This window comes from Mastomys coucha, unplaced genomic scaffold, assembly GCF_008632895.1.
Source record: "Mastomys coucha isolate ucsf_1 unplaced genomic scaffold, UCSF_Mcou_1 pScaffold15, whole genome shotgun sequence".
In the NCBI taxonomy this organism is placed as follows: Eukaryota; Metazoa; Chordata; class Mammalia; order Rodentia; family Muridae; genus Mastomys; species Mastomys coucha.
The window spans coordinates 76,548,520-76,560,969 of NW_022196897.1; the positions used below are offsets into that span (position 1 = coordinate 76,548,520).

At 43.6% G+C, this 12,450-nt stretch overlaps 1 pseudogene; it reads right to left on the bottom strand.

The window, feature by feature from the left end:
- Window positions 1–1,452: 1,452 nt before the first annotated feature.
- On the bottom strand, window positions 1,453–4,926 carry LOC116091729 (annotated as a pseudogene).
- Between the last annotated feature and the right edge of the window lie 7,524 nt (window positions 4,927–12,450).

Below are 12,450 nucleotides of genomic sequence, written 5' to 3' on the forward strand. Positions count from 1 at the left end.
GGGAGCCAAACTAAGCCTGTCCTCCTGACTCTCTCGGATATTTATCATGACCCCAGAGAGCAGACTAACAAACTAAACTCAGACAAACTGAGCCAACAGGACAATGCCGTGTCCCGGAAGCACCAGCTATTTTACTCACAAGAACCAGGGCTGGAAGTTCAGTCCTTTCCTGTTCAGACAGCAGAGGCAGAGGTATCCTGAGAACAGAAACAACCTCTAAAATCTGCCTGCCAAAAGCTATGGGCTCCTGACCAATGGCTTGGACAAGCCCTAGAAATTTGTCAAAAAAGGCAGAACTTCTGGACTGGTCAGAGGCCTACTGAGTCCAAATCTACATTGCAACAAGCAGCATAGTAGGTTTGTAAGATTATACAAGTGTGGGAGGGACTGGCCAAGACTACTGGGTGGCAGGATATCCGCATGCTGAGGGAGGGATGTGACTCCTAGCTCTTGTCCCTGCTTTTAGTTAACATGCCCATTTCTGTTCACTCACCTCAACAACTATGAGCTCACCCGCCAGGACTCGGAAATCCGTGCTGAGGAGCACTCAGGTGAGAGATGCACTTACCTTCCCCCACTCCCATTCTGAGAAATAGTTCCTCTTATTTTTAATAGTTACCCTGGAGGTTTTAGGGATTGGGTGTGTGGTCATTTTGTTTTTTCGTTTTGAGACAGTGTCTCTGTATCTCAGGCTGACCTAAAACTCACTGTGTAAACTAGGCTGGCCTCAAACTCATAGTAATCCTCCTGCTACAACCTCTTGAGGGTTGGCATTACAAGTAAGAGCTACATGCCCAGTTTGAAAATTTGATGTTCATGTGTATAGGGATGTACTTACACGTGCAGGTGCGTGTGCACATGCATGCGCACGCCTACACAGACCAAAGGGCAATCTCAGGTGTCATTCCTCCTAGGGAGCCATCTATCTGGATTTTTGAGACAGACTCTCTCAGCAACCTGGGACTCACTAAGTAAGCTAGGCTGGCTGGTCAGTAAGCCTATGTTTGTCTCTACCTTAGATTTGGATTGCAAACCACCATAACATCCTTTTTACATGCATGCAGAGGATCAAATTTGAATCCTCGTGCTTGCATAGTAAGCACTTGACTGACAAGCTATCCCCACACCCCTATTTGTTTGTTTGTGGAGTTGGGCTTTTCACATTTCCTTATATATTGTATGTGTATGTGGGGAGTAGAGGTACCCATGTCACAGGACATGTACAGAGATCAGAGGTCAATTTATGGGGCAGTTCTCCCCACCTAGGACTGAACTCAGGATATCTCGCTGGCCGTTATCCTCTAGAGAGTACAGGTGTTAAGCCACCACACCCACCTCCCAAAGTTTAGCACAAGGAGCAAAATCTGCTGGACATTCAGCCCAGTACACTAAAGCAGGACGTTCAAGTTTCCCCCTGGTGGAGACAGCTGAGTTAATGCACATAAGGAGACCTCACTCCACCATTCCTAAGTCTCTGAGGCTGTGGGGCTTTTGTTTCCTGGGCTTATAGCCAGAGCGCAGGAACTCTACCTTTCTCTTCTTTGCTTCACTTTTATTTTTCTGTTTCTTCAACTTCTTCCTAGCAGCAATATCAGGATTGGTTACAAACTCCAGGGCCTTCCTCTTTTTCCAGTGTGCCCTCTTTTCACTAGCATGTTTCTGGACAGAGGCAAAGGCTAATGAGAAGTTCTCAAGTCCAACCAGCTTTTTGAGTAATTCTATGATTTCCTGGGATAAATTCTTCAGCACAGGCTCTTGCTCCGAATAGGTGCTGTTGAGTTCTCGAAACAGGGGAGCGATAAGCACTGGGAGATAGGGCTTTACCCGATCTACTCCAAGATCCACTGAGGAACTTAAAGATGCAGGTTCTCTTTACGGGGTTTCTGAGCGAATAAGCTGCTCCCAGCTTAGCCATTTGGGACAGCTTCTGGATCAGCCACATCAATGTGGCTGGCTTGCTTCTCTTCCTTCTCTCCTCTGTCGGACTCCATCATTCCATCTGCACTGGCCTTCTCTTCTGCTGCCTTTCTGGCCAGAGCATCTGCTAAAGTGTCCTGTTCTTCTGAGTCTTTTAACTCTCCTTACTTGTTCTCAGATTCAAGTTTTGCTATGAACAGTAAGTTCTTAACAACTGCTCTCCTAGAGACTCACCTAAGAATTTGGAATGCAGCTGATGGCATGAAGCCAGAGAGACCCTCTTCATCTTCTGGCCAAGGTCACTTGTTAGGAACCTGACTGCTATAGGGTCTGAGGTCTTCTTTTTGGCCTTCTTGCCTCTCCATTTTTGAATGAGCTCTTCTGGTTGACAAGAGGCAAAGAGCAATCTGAAAATCTGGGCTGCTGCGAGCCACACCCAGCTGTTTGGATGTCTGAGGTGAGAGTGCACATAACTGCGGATTTTATTCAAAGTCTCGGAGGGCATAGTAAAATGAATAATGTTACATTCCTTGATGAGTTTACTTGTCAGTGTGAGAAAATGGAACCGCGGGCGATCTGCAGCCTTTTCTTCTGTCTCCTCTATGATATCTTTAAAATTTTCAGGATCAATTTCCTTTTCAATCACAGGAAGGAGAGTTCCAAGCCTTCTCTCAACATCAACTCTTTCACTTTCCACAAATAAACCACAGGTCAGGGCAGCTAGTTGCCTGTTTAATCACTTTTTTGCTTCAAACCAGGAGATGACTAGACCAAACAGCCAGTCTTTCTTCTCAGGGCTGACTTTGATGAGTAAGGACTTGATGGCCATGGATGCCATCCTTTTGCACATGGCAGAGTCATCGTTGGCCATCAACAGGTAAAGAGGGAAGAACATCCCATAGTGGTCATGGAGGAGTCCCTGAGGGAAGGTCTCAAACAGATAGGTGATCATTTCCAAAGTGGATTCTCTTCCCATACCATGTTCATAGTTCAGCTGAGCAAGCATGAATTCCAAGTTTTTGCTTTTTTTGAGGTGAGTTTTCACGTAGTCCAGACTAACCTTAAACTCTGTAGCTGACGATGTTGATTCTCCACCATCACTTCCAGGTGCTAGGAGTATAGCCCTAAGTAAAATAGTTTTGAGAGGCCTATACTGTTGCGGGAAATATTAAAAAAGAATCACTCCTCAATCTCTCCTGCCCCGCCGGACCACCACTCTAGTACCGTACTGACTGGCCTCAGCATTATGTCCCGGAGGGGTCTTGCTATTCTCTCTCAGCTACCGAGTTCATCTCACTTACATGCAACACCCTACAATCAGTCATCTAGTGCCTAGTTACCGTGTAGAAACATGACTCTTAAGTCTTAATTATCCAATCAGGTTTATATATCAATAAGATCACAATTTACAAGATGCCAATACAATTATTTCAGAGCCAAATGATAAAGATAATGCTTTAACCCAACTATTCTAACCTTGTGAAAACCTTAGCTGCTTGTGGCTGTTTAAAACCAGGCAGGGTCTGGACTATCTTCCTGTTCCTCTGCCTCCATATTGATTTCTCTGCTTCTCCTGACCTCCAACCTGACTCACCCTAAACTTCTAGCTCCGCCTCTCTATTCCTGTCCAATCACAGGTCTGTCACTGCCCTAATGTGATTGGACAGAGAAAAAAACGCTGCAACACTATACCTCTTTCACCACAAAGAACACCTTTGGGAGTGTCCATGTGCCTGCGTGAAGTTATAATCCAAGATAGCAAAAAGGTCATGGTCCTCAACAGAGAAATATATCAGAAAGAAGTCTGTAGTGCATCTGTGATCTGTACAGACAAGACTGCACAGGAGCTGCCTCGAAGGCCCTTTCTGTAAAGCCAAGCTTGCCTTCCTCTAATCCCTGCTGGTGCAGTGACAGACATCCACATTGAAGTACCATAGAGCTCACAGGATAGAGCAATGAAGGATCCCAACTGACTCCTACCCATGGTATTTGACATCTGAGAGGGTCCCTGGCTCCTGCTTCCTGGCTCTTTGGTACCAACTAGAAGCACCCAAGCAGGTCTATTTTCTGCACACCTGAGCCCCACAAAGCTATTAGCCACCCAACTCCAGTTTTATTTGGTTTGGGTTTTGCTTTGTTTTGGAATGGGGTCTCATGCAGTCCATGCAGTCCTCTAACTCAGTGTACAGCCAAGGCTGGCCTTTAACTCCTGACCTTCTTGCTTCCACCTCAGCAGTGCTGGAATTACTGGTGCGTAATCTACAGAAAAAGTCAGAATGCGAATGGAGATAGGGAGAAGGAGAATTATACGCACATACACAAATACACACACATATAATTGACATAAAATCAATATGATGATATATATCATATGCATGCCTTTCTATACAATTTTTAAAGCTTATAAAGTTGTTATGGAGGCTGGAAAGGTGGCTCACTGGGTAAAGCGCTTGCCATGCAAATATGAAGATCCCCAGAACTCATCGAGATAACAGGAAGATGTAGTGACCCACCTAAAATCCCAGTGCTCAGGAGTTCGAGACAAAGAGTCCACAGAGAACGCTAGCTAACTAAAGTATCCAAGACAGTGAACTCTGGGTTCTGTGAGACATGCAGCCTTAATGTGTATGGTAGAAAACAATCAAGGAAGACACACTACAACCTTGGGCCCACACACACATGCACCTACACGTGCACATGTATATATATACATGCACACATACTGGACACACATGAAGAACAGTTGTCATGGTTTGGATATGAAGTGTCATTCGAGAAGGCTTGGTCCCCATATGCTGGTACTATTGAGAAATGATTTGATTACAAGGATAAAAACTTCACCGGTGTGTTAATGAATTGATGAGCTGAATTCATAGATGATTGGGTGTAAGAGAGCAATAATAATTGGAGAATGTAGATCACTGAGAGAGTGCCTTTGAATATATATGTATACTGATATTTATATAAATATATAATATATATGTATATATGTGTTTTTCTCACCGTCATCCTGACTTCTCCTCTTCCTCTCCCCCATCCTTCTGCTGTTCCTCTGTCTCTTCTTGGCTGCCATGCAGTGAGCAGCTTTCCTTCTCCATGATTTTCTGCCTCACCAGAGGTCCAGAACATGGAGCCAAGTGACCATGGACTAAAACTTCAGCAACATGAGCCCAAACACTCGCTTTCCATTGTTTTCCTCAGATATTTTGTCACAAGTAATAAAAATTAACACAAAAGTTCTTTCACATCTAATCAGAAGTGATATTCAAAACACTCTAGCCAGGGGAACACAGACTCTGCCGAATGAAAGCGGGTGTGTCCTCCTTCAACACTGCAACAATGCATGTGGCCCTCTGGACAACCCTGAAAGGAGGGTCCCATCCTCATAGCAAAGGTGAGGAGACAGGAGTTCAGGTTCGCATTTAGCCCAGTGCACCGTATCACTTAAGATCACTTGTCTGAAAATCACACAGATAGTCCAAGCAAAAAGTAGGGAGACTTGCTTCTTAAAACAGCAGGGCATAGAGGCAGCAGGGCCTCCCTGGGGTCTGCCACAAGTGTCCAGTCCTGCTGTGTCTCTACATATCTCCTTCTTGCAGACCTTCCTTCTCTGCATCTCTCTGTATTCTCTCCAGCCATTTCTACCTGTTTCAGGTTTATCATTTTTATTTTGTTGTTGTTTCTGAGACAAGATCTCCCAATGTAGCCTAGGCTAGCCTCAGCCTCCTGAATCTGTTTCGGGTTCTTACAGCATCTCTTAATCCATCTCAAATCCCATTCTTAGAGGGAGTGCCATTAGCCCGAGCTGTTTCCCACATCTACCTCTAGTCTAAGCAATGGGACTGAAGGAACAGAGTTATATAAAAATGGCCACCAAAGGTCACTTCTATTAGGAACAGATACACAGACAGGGGTGACACTGAACTAGACATATGTCCCAAATGTTATTCTACTGGGGTCATACAGAATATCCTCTGGTCTCCAGACTCTCAGAACAAGGTTCTCTGATCATTTTGTTTCCACCCTTCAAATACATGGCTGTTCAACATACACAAATCCTCAGGAGCCAAAGAACACCCCCACTTCTGGGAAAGGCTTAGGCCCAGAGCAGGGGTTCACTGCCAGTGGGAAGGGAGAGCCATTCATGAGGAAAAAAGAAGCAAAGGAAAGATAAAACCTGCCTTGGGCCTCAGAGCCCCAGAGGCCTGCCAGCTTCTTGCTCTCTGGTTGTCTGGGTCTTCTACTGGAAACCAGTGTGTAGTGACTCAGTCTCTAGGGAGCACTGCATGGGGCCAGAACTGGTGAGAGAATACCTGCAGGGAATGTCAAAATCAAAGACCTGCTCAGTGCCAAGCAAGAAGCCAGGGTCTGTAAGCTGGCACCACAGGGTACAAAGGGACCAGACAGGAAGGCTGATCCCAAAAGACAGGGGTGTGGCCAAAAGAAGAACTCAGAAGGAAGGGAGACAGTGATCAGGGATGCATGCCCCAGACACTGAACACACATGCCAAGAGGCATCTGGATCTGGCTTCAAGGACAATGGTGTGCATTGGGAGGCATAAGAGACTCACATTCCCGCTAGGCGGTGGTGGCGCACGCCTTTAATCCCTGCACTTGGGAAGCAGAGGCAGGTGGGTTTCTGAGTTCGAGGCCAGCCTGGTCTACAGAGTGAGTTCCAGGACAGCCAGGGCTACACAGAGAAACCCTGTCTCGAAAAAACAAAACAAAGAAAATCAAAAAAAAAGAGAGAGAGGGACTCACATTCCCATCTAGTCTTACTGGGGGGAGTCACTAATATATATGAAAAGCCACTGAGGAAACCCAGGCATGGTGCCACACATCTGCATGGGACAGTAGGAGGGTCACCAGAGTTTCAAGTTAAAGACTACCTTGGCAATATGGCAGGCAAGACACCCATCTTCTTTCTTTTTCTTCCCTATTCTTCATATGATATATCCCAATCACAGCCTCCCTTTCCTCCTCTCCTCCTCCCAGTTGCACCTCCATCTCCTCTTTTCCTTAGATCCACTCCCCCCAACCCACCCCAGTTTCTCTTCAGAAAAGAGCAGTCAGGCTTCCCAGGGACATCCACCAAACATGGCATAACAAAATACAATAAGACTAAGGATAAACCTTACCAAGGCTGAACAAAGCAATCCAGAAGGGGAAAAAGTATCCCATAAGAAGGCAAAAAACTCAAGCTAAACAAACACAGCATGGATATAGAGGGCCTGGTGCAGATCTATGCAGGCTCTGTGATTGCTGCTTCAGTCTCTGTGAGCCCCTCTGAGCCCTGCTTAGTTGATTCTGCGGGCTGAGTTCTGGAGACACCTGTCTTTGTTGTTTGCTTGTTTGTTTTTCAACATGGTTTATCTGTATAATAAGAGCCTTGGATGTCCTGGAACTTGCTTTGTTGACCAGGCTAATCTCAAACTCAGAAGTCTGCGTGCCTCTGCCTCCCAAGTGTCGTTACTAAAGGCATTTGCCACCATGCCCAATGACACTCATCTTCTAAAAAGGAAAATAATGATAAAGGTGATGATGATGGTGATGATGATGATGATGATGATGATGATGATGATGATGATGATGATGGCTTCTATACTCCCAGAATCCACTGTTGTCTCTCCAGCTCCTAGAAAAGAACCTGGCAGGCAGGAGGGATTCACAAAAACAAAAAAAAGACAAAATAAAACTGCTGAATGAATGATAAGCAAAAGACAGATATGTGTGAGGATGTTTGGCTGTCATAGTAATGAATTAGGAAGAACCTAAGGGACCACAATACAAGACTGATTGATTAAGAAAGTGTGGCATATGGGCTGGTGAGGCGGCTCAGTGGTTATCAGCCCTGGTTGCTCTTCTAGAGGTCCTGAGTTCAATTCCCAGCAACCACATGGTGGCTTACCACCATCTGTAATGGAATCTGATGCCCTCTTCTGGTATGTGGATGTATGTGCAGCAGAGCACTCATACAATAAATAAATTTTTAAAAAAGAAAGTGTGACATAGCCATAAATAAATAAATAAAATGACATCACCAATTAATACCTCTTGTTTCAGAAGAAAATTCAGGACTTTGTTGGGTGGAAAAAGTAATCACTTCATTTCATTTTTGAGATGAGGTCTCACTCTGTAGCCCAGGCTTGCCTGAAACTCACAGTATACCCCAGGCTGAATTGAAGTGTATGGGCAATCCTCTAACTTAAGTTTCCCATGTGCTGGATTACAGTATGAGCTACAATGCCTGGCCCAAAAACATTTAACACTTTATATTTTTTAAAGTAACATATGCACAGAAAAATATTAATTATTAATCCAAATAATAACAAAGGAAGAAGATTTTTAGACTATTTTAATGCTTTTTTTCATTTAGTTTATTTCCATGTTCTAGTTTTCTACAATGGTTGTATATTATCTGTATAATTAAAAACAGAGCTAAAGGAAGGTTAGGTATGTGACAGAGTAATGAAGCATTCCCTAGCATGCACAAAGCCCTGGGTTGAATCCCCAGCACAGGAAATAAGATACACAGTATGGAGAGAAAATGAAATATGAAAGTGTGTGTGTTCAGGTGTATGTGTGTGAATAAATGTAAGTGTATGCATATGTATGTAACTGTATGTGTTGGAGTATGTGTGAGTGTGTGAGCATGTGTATGAGTGCATGTATGTATGTACATATATATATGCATGCATGTATGTATGAGTGTGCATGTTTGGATGTCTGTGTTCTTGTGTGTGTGTGTGTTCATAGGTGTGATTATGTAAACATGTGTATGAGTGTATGTTATACATGTGTGTATGTATGTTCAGATGTGTGCATGTGTGTGAGAGCGTATATGTATAGATGTATATGATCAAGTGCATGTGTGTATGAGTGAGTGTGTGTGTTCAGGTGTGTGTGCATGTGTGTATAAGTGTATCTGCTCAGGGATGTATATGCGTCTGAGTATGTGTATATCAGCATGTGTGAGAGTATATGTGGGCATGAGTATGTGTATTTAGGAGTGTATTATGAGTGTGTGTGTTTGGGTGTATGTGCGTGTATATTTGGATGTGTGTATGTGAATGCATGTTAGTATAAGTGTTCAGGAATGTGAATCTGTGTATGCATGTGTATGTGGTGTGTGCATGTGTGTGAGCTTCAGGGTTCAGGAGTGTGATTCTGTGTATGCATCTGTATGAATGTGTGTTAATGTGGGTATGTGTGCATGTGCATGTGTATGTGAGTGTCTGTGTGTGTGTGTGTGTGTGTGTGTGTGTGTGTGTGATGTCAGCCTCAGGTGTTGTGTCTCAGAAGCCACTCACCTTGTTTTCTGAGATAAAATTTTTTTCACTGGGCCCTCCGATTAAGGTAGGCTGATCCAGGGATCTTTCTGGCTCCACTCCCCCAGTACTTGGGTTACAAGGGCAGCATCACATCCAGCTTTTAACAGAAATCTGACGATCAAACTCAATTCCTCACTCTTGCATGGTAAGCACTGTATGAACTGTGTTATCTCCCAATCCCAAGTATTTCTCATCAAGAAAGAAAAAGAGAAGTTGGAGCAGGAGTGTGATCTGTTAGCCAAGTGGTTTCTGAGTGCTGGTGACATGCGACAGCCAGTGCTTCAACAGGGCAGTGACAGACAGCAAATCTTAAGTGCTGGGAGACATGAGGCTATTGGGACTCTCGCCTACATGAAGACCACCAGCCTAACAGGGCTGCATCCAGGGACAGATCAAGACAGAGCAGACTGTAGGAGTGAACAACAGAAGCTGGAGAGACAGAATTACAACTGCAGAGAGGAAGGACAGCAAGGCCACAATGACCTGCCAGAGGTAACCCATCACGGGGAATCTAATAAGCCTAGTTTATTAGAAAAACAATTTTAAACCAGGTGGTGGTGGTGCTCGCCTTTAATCCCAGCACTTGGGAGGCAGAGGAAGGCAGAACTCTGAGTTTGAGGCCAGCCTGGTCTACAGAGTGAGTTCCAGGACAGCCAGGACTACACAGAGAAACCCTGTCTCGAAAAACCAAAAGAAAAAAAAGAAAAAAAAGAAAAAAAGAAAAAAGAAAGAAAGAAAAAAGAAAAGAAAAACAATTTTAATTTTAATTTAAAAGCTCAAGTCCTGCTAGCCACTGTGCTAGGTGTCAGACATCCCATCCTTAACCCAGGAGCAGTCTCCAATTGATAGATGCTCCAAGGCAGTGTCACTGAAGAAGCAATCAACCCTTAAGTGTAGGCTGCATGCCCACGGTACATGGCCAGCACAAAATGAGCTTAACCACATCTTTGAAGGCTCTTTGTCTTTGTAATTTTAAATAAGGGCATTTTTTTCTTTAACCTTATAGATCCTTTGTCTATTTATTACGGCTTCCGGTTTTGTGCTTTTTAGGGGATGTCTGTGTATATGAACGTGTGTGTCTCTAATCTATATGTGTTTCTTGTACATCTTCTTCGACTCCTTTTCTTGTTTGGTTGTTTTTGTCCTATTCTGATTTGTTTGTTTTTGTTATGTCTGATTGTATTTTATTTTATTGTCATTTTGCCTGTAGATCCCTGTGAGACAGAAAGGGTGTGGACCCAGCAGTTGGGCCAGGAAGCCGACAGCCATGCTGCAGGTCTTCACCTCTTCCTCCCCTCCTTGAAATCCAATCCTCCAGTGTCATCCTGAGCTCTGCAGCAGGACCACCTGCTGCGGCCTCCCCTTCCTCTCTGCTCCCATCTCTAGTGGATCACACAGATCTCCCAAATCCAAACTTCCTTTCCTCCACTCATAGTTTTAGCCCTTCAAGAACTCCAGCAAACACTCTGTAGGAACCCACCAGCCAAGCTTGCCAGAGAAGCAAATAGGCCAGGGAAGCTGGTAGGCAAGCTTGGATTTTTACTCTCCCTCTTCTCCTCATACCCAGTCCTCAGGATTGTTTGTTTGTTTCTAAAGATTTACTTTTTATTTACTTATTATTTATTTATTTATTATAAGTACACTGTAGCTGTCTTCAGACACACCAGAAGAGGGCATCAGATCTCATTACAGATGGTTGTGAGCCACCATGTGGTTGCTGGGATTTGAACACAGGACCTCTGGAAGAGCAGTCAGTGCTCTTAACTGTTGAGCCATCTCTCCAGCCCCCAGTTCCCAGTTTTATGCTCAGCTCTATAAGAGACTACCTGCTGTGGCCTCTCCTCACTCTCTCTGGTCCCATTGCCAGGAGGCTAAACAGATCCTGAAGGAGCAGCCTGATTTCCTACTTCTGTGGACCTCCTCAGCCCCACCCCTCCTAGTCCATTTTTTCATTAATTAATTAATTAATTTACTTTACATCCCAATAGGAGCTTTCCCTCCCTCCTCTCCTCCCAGCCCCTCCCTCTCACCTCACCTCCACCCATCCTCATTCTTAAGTGTCTGCTCCTAATACCTAAAAACACATTTTACCTGGAGCCCCCAGTGACCACACCCAGCAGGATCCCAGAAGAGTTTCCTACAGAGCGACAAACACCCACCACACTCTCCTATGATCCAGAGATGGAAACAAAGGAACAAAACACCCACCCAACAAAGACAAGACCAGAGATCAGCACCTAGAATTACAACCTTTCCAACTCAAGATGCCTAGATGCCAGCATAAAAACACAATCAATAACACCCAAGATGGTATATTTTCACTACAGTTCAGCAACCCCATCTCTACATACCCTAAGTATTACAACATAGCTGAAGCACAAAACAAAGGCCTTAAAATACCCTTTGTGAATAATGATAGAAGTCCTTAAAGAGAAAATTAATAAATCCCTTAAGGAAATCTTATGAAAACACAAACAGTGGAAGGAAATGAATAAATGAATAAAACAGTTCAAGATGTGAAAATAGAAATAGAAGCAATAAGTAAAACCCAAATGAGGAAAATCTGTCAATGAAAAATTTAGGAACTCAAAGAGGAACATCAGAGGCAGAGCTCACCAACAGAATACAAGAAATGAAAGATAGGCATCAAAGACACGATAGAAAAAACCTGGATACCTCAGTTAAGGAAAACATTAAATCTAAGAAATTCCTGGCACAAAACCTCTAAGAAATTTGGGACGCCATGGAAAGAGCCAATCTAAGAATATTAGGAATAGAGAAAAGAGAAGAAACCCAGGTAAATGCACAAAAATATTTTCAACAAAATCATAGAAGAAAATTTTCCTAACCTAAAAAAAGAGATACCTATCAAAGTACAAGAATCATACAGAAAACTAAATAGACTATACCTGAAAGGAAATTCTCCTTGGCACATAATAATCAAAACACCAAACATAAAAAGCAAGAAAGAATGTTAAAAGCTACAAGGGGGAAACCAAGTATCATATAAGGCATCCCTATTAGAATAACACCTGAGTTCTGTTTGGAGATTCTAAAAGCCAGAAGGGCCTAGATAGATGTTCTACAGACTCTAAGAGACCATAGATGCTACCCCAGACTACTATACCCAGCAAAACTTTCAATTATGATAGAGATGATAAAACATTCCATGATAAACCCAAGCCTAAGCAATATCTATCTA